The sequence below is a fragment of the Phoenix dactylifera genome, chromosome 10 (assembly GCF_051530095.1).
Source record: "Phoenix dactylifera cultivar Ajwa chromosome 10, Ajwa_hap1_PhDact_Kaust_v1.1, whole genome shotgun sequence".
NCBI classification, from domain to species: Eukaryota; Viridiplantae; Streptophyta; class Magnoliopsida; order Arecales; family Arecaceae; genus Phoenix; species Phoenix dactylifera.
The window spans coordinates 5162501-5167500 of record NC_143199.1 but is presented as its reverse complement, the minus strand read 5'-3'; positions in this window follow the sequence as shown (position 1 = coordinate 5167500).

Here is a 5000-nt window from a genome sequence, read left to right as displayed (position 1 = left end):
GAACGGCCCGGACACGCGTCCCGGTCTCACGGGATGCGCGTCCCGGTCGCACGGGTCGCGCATCCCGGGAGGGCCGACGGAGGAAGCCGGCGCACGGCCGCCGCGCGGACGGCCGGCGGCGGCGCCCATGCGCCGGGGCCTCGGCGGGCGCGTGCCGGCTCCCTCGGGGACGAACGGTGCCGGGCGCGCCCGCCGCGAGGCGACGGACTTGTGCGGAGTGGAGCGGAAGTCCCGCCGCGGCAGCAGCCGCCCCCCCTCCCTACCACCCCGGCGGGGCATCCGCCCAAAGCCCACCCCAAGCATTCCAAAGTACCGAGGAGCGTTGCAAACGGGAACGGCCCGGACACGCGTCCCGGTCGCACGGGATGCGCGTCCCGGTCGCACGGGTCGCGCGTCCCGGGAGGACAGACCGAGCAAGCTGAGGTGCCGCTCACGGCCGCCGCGAGGGACGTACGGCGCCGGCGCCCGCGCCCCGTGGCACGGCCTAGAGCGTGCCCCCCTGCCACCCCATCGGGGCATCGGCGCAAAGCCCACCGCGGGGTAGATAACCGAAGGCAACGAGGGACGGTGGATGCACATATCCGAGCAGTGGCGATAGGGCCGGAGGGAGCACCGACAGGGCCGTGAGATTTTAAAGTACCGAGGGAATTTGCAAACCGGGCCCGCCCCTCCCCCCGTCCATCGCACGCCGATCGGGGGTCCGGCGCCCCGCGGGGGGCTGCCGGCATGCGCTCCCGGTGCAGGCATCGACGAGCCGCCCGCGACCTCCACTCGGGTCCGAGCCCCCAAGCGCGGATGCCGAAACGCGCCGGCCGCGGCAGCCCCACCCCTGCCACCCCATCGGGGCATCGGCGCAAGGCCCACCCTGGGGTAGATAACCGAAGGCAACGAGGGACGGTGGATGCACATATCCGAGCAATAGCGATAGGGCCGGAGCGAAGACCGAGGGGGTCGGGGGGTTTTAATGTTCCGAGGGAAGTTGGAAACGGGGCCCGCCCGGACGCCCGTCCCTCGCACGCCGATCGGGGGTCCCGCACCCCGCGGGGGGCTGCCGGCATGCGCCCCTAGTACAAGCATCGACGAGTCGCCCGCGACCTCCACTCGGATCCGGCGGCGCACGCGCGGATGGCGAAACGCGGCGGCCGCGGCTGCAGCCCCCCTACCACCCCGTTGGCGCGTCGGCGCAAAGCCCACCCCGGGGAGGATAACCGAAGGCGACGAGGGACGATGCATGCACATATCCGAGCAAATACCGAGAGGGTCGGGGGGAAGACCGAGAGGCAAGGGGTGTTTAGAGTACCGAGGGAAGTTGCGAAAGGGGCCCGCCCGGACGCTCGCCGCTCGCAGGCGATCCGGCGGGGCGCACGGAGGGCGCCGCCCATCGCCGGAGCTTGCTCGGTCATCTCTGCCGCACGGACACGTAAGCGCCGCCGCGCAAGGTTCGGCCGGCGGGGCGGACGGTTCGCCGCCGCAGGCCTTTCCCGCAGCCGGAACGTGGGCCCGGCGTTGCGCGCCGGCGGGCCGCGCAATCCGCCGGGGCGCACGGCGGGCGCCGCCCGTCGCCGGGGCTTCGCTCGGTCATCTCGGCCGCACGGACACGTGCGCGCAGCCGCGGAAGGTTCGGCCGGCGGGGCGGACGGTTCGCCGACGCAGGCCTCTCCCGCGGCCGGAACGCGGGACCGGCGTTGCGCGCCGGCGGAAGGCGCGATCCGGCAGGGCGCACGGCGGGCGCCGCCCGGGCTTCGCTCGGTCATCTCGGCCGCACGGACACGTGCGCGCCGCCCATCGCCGGGGCTTCGCTCGGTCATCTCGGCCGCGCCGCCACGTGCGCGCCGCCGCGGAAGGCTTGGCCGGCCGGGCGGACGGTTCGCCGCCGCAGGCCTTTCCCGCAGCATGCGCCCCTTCGCCCGAACGACCGCGGGACTCCGGTACGGCCTAGCCGTCGGCCGCCCGGCTGCAAGCCGTCGGGGCCGCTCGATCCCCGTCGCGTGCCGGCCGCCGCTCGGGCCAGCCGGCCGGCTGCCGCACGTAACCTCTGACCTCATCAGCGGTCGATCCGCACCGCGCTGGTCTTCGGTGCGGACCCGTCGGGGCCGTGCCGCGCCGGCCGTCGCATCCGGTTCCGCAGGCGCCGCCCGGTTGCCTCCCGCCCTCGTGCGCTCGCGCCGGCCGGGCGACGCGGTGCCCGCGGGACTCGGGCATGGTTGAGCCGTCGGCCGCCCGGCGGCATGCCGCCGCCGCTCCGCGCCGCGTGCCGGCTGCGCTCCTCCCCGCGCCCGTCCGCGGGCGGGCCCGCCGCCGCTCGCGCCGGCCGGGCGACGCGGTGCCCGCGGGACTCGGGCATGGTTGAGCCGTCGGCCGCCCGGCGGCATGCCGCCGCCGCTCCGCGCCGCGTGCCGGCTGCGCTCCTCCCCGCGCCCGTCCGCGGGTGGGCCCGCCGCCGCTCGCGCCGGCCGGGCGACGCGGTGCCCGCGGGACTCGGGCACGGTTGAGCCGACGGCCGCCCGGCGGCATGCCGCCGCCGCTCCGCGCCGCGTGCCGGCTGCGCTCCTCCCCGCGCCCGTCCGTGGGCGGGCCCGCCGCCGCTCGGCCTAGCCCCCCGGCTGCCGCACGTAACCTGCGACCTCGTCGGCGCTGGATGCGCGTCGTGACAGTTTTCGGTGGGGCGCCGCGGAGGCGCCGGGGGCCCATGCGACGGGCCAGGGGGCGAACGGAGGGCTCGGTCAGCCCTAACAGGGGACCGGCGACAAAGGAGCGGTCGCGCAAAGCTTCGTAAGGGACCCAGACGACGGGCCTACCGATCCGAAGCACCGCGCACGGACGCGCAGCGGGCCCACGACGGGCCGACACGGAAGGCCCGCCGCCAAGGCCGCAAAACCGACAAAGGAACCCACGGGGACGCACCAGAGCGGGCAAAGCTTTCACCGAACGGGACGGGACCGAGCCCCCGCAACAGGCGAGGGCGACGGATCCGACCAAGTAAGGCCGATCCCGCTCCACGCACGCGCGGCCGCAGGAACTTCGTGAGGGACGGGACGACCGGCCGACCGAACCGAAGCGCCGCGCACGGCCGCCGCGAGGGCCGGCCGGAGGCATAGACCGAGCGCCGCGCCAGCGGAAGGAGCGTGCCGGCTCCGTCGGGGACCACCTGCGCACGGTCCGTCCGAGCGAGCCGACGGACCGGCGCGGAAGGCCCGGCGCCGAGCCCGCAAAACCGACAAAGGAACCCACAGGGACGCACCAAAGCGGCCCAAGATTTCACCGAGACGGGACCGAGCCCACGCAACATGCGATGGCGACGGATCGGACCAAGTAAGGCCGATCCAACTCCGCGCGCGCGCGGCCGCGAGCACTTCGTGAGGGACAGGAAGACCGGCCGACCGAACCGAAGCGCCGCGCACGGCCGCCACAAGGGCCGGCTGGAGGCGTAGACCGAGAGCCGCACCAGCGGAAGGAGCGTGCCGGCTCCGTCGTGGGCCAACTCCGCGGGGCCCATCCGAGCGAGCCGACGGGCCGGCGCGGAAGGCCCGGCCGAACCCGCAAAACCGACAAAGGAACCCACAGGGACGCACCAGAGCGGACAAAGATTCGGGGCCGCCCTCCCTCACCGAACAGGACGGGACCGAGCCCACGGAACATGCGAGGGCGAAGGATCGGACCAAGTAAGGCCGATCCAACTCCGCGCGCGCGCGGCCGCGAACACTTCATGAGGGACGGGAAGACCGGCCGACCGATCCGAAGCACCGCGCACGGCCGCCGCAAGGGCCGACCGAAGGAATAGACCGAGCGCCGCACCAGCGGAAGGAGCGTGCCGGCTCCGTCGTGGGCCAACTCCGCGGGGCCCATCCGAGCGAGCCGACGGGCCGGCACGGAAGGCCCGGCCGAACCCGCAAAACCGACAAAGGAACCCACAGGGACGCACCAGAGCGGACAAAGATTTCACCGAACGGGACGGGACCGAGCCCACGCAACATACGAGGGCGAAGGATCGGACCAAGTAAGGCCGATCCAACTCCGCGCGCGCGCGGCCGCGAAAACTTCGTCAGGGACGGGACGACGGGCCGACCGATCCGAAGCGCCGTGCACGGCCGCCGCAACGGCCGGCCGGAGGCGTAGACCGAGCGCCGCGCCAGCAGAAGGAGCGTGCCGGCTCCGTCGTGGGCCCGCTGCGCGTGGCCCATCCGAGCGAGCCGACGGGCCGAATCCCTCGAGGACGAACGGTGCCGGGCACGCCCGCAGCGAGTGCCCACGGCGGGCTTGTGCGGAGTGGAGCGGAAGGCCCGCCGCGGCGGCAGCAGCCCCCCCTCCCTACCACCCCAGCGGGGCATCCGCCCAAAGCCCACCCCAAGCGTTCCAAAGTACCGAGGAGCGTTGCAAACGGGAACCGCCCGGACATGCGTCCCGGTCGCACGGGATGCGCGTCCCGGTCGCACGGGTCGCGCGTCCCGGGAGGGCCGACGGAGGAAGCCGAAGTGCCGTGCGCGGCCGCCGCGACGGCCGGACGGCGGCGGCGCCCGTGCGCCGCGGCAAAGGCGGGAGCGGCCCGGCTCCGTCCGGGGCGCCGCGAGCTTCGGTCGAACCTTTGCCGTGACTCTTCGCAATAGGCCAAGCCCATTCACACTTGGCCAAGCCTAGGCCAAGCCAAGGCCTCCAATGCTTGGCCAAGTGCCTCCAAGGTCGGCCAAGACGGTGCCCAGCGTGCCAAAGCCATGGCATGCCCATGCGCGGCCCAAGCCGCGCCCATGAGCCCCAGCCGCACGCGGCCGCGCGCGCCCGCGCCCAGGCCACGGCCGCGCTGCGCGCCTGGCGCGCGCGCCCGCGCCCAGGCCACGGCCGCGCCCAGGCCCCGGCCGCGCCGCGCCCGCCCAGGCCCCGGCCGCGCCGCGCCCGCCCAGGCCCCGGCCGCGCCGCGCCCAGGCCACGGCCGCGCGCGCCCGCGCCGACGCCCCGGCCGCGCTGCGCGCCTGCTGCGCGCGCCCGCGCCCAGGCCCCGGCCGCGC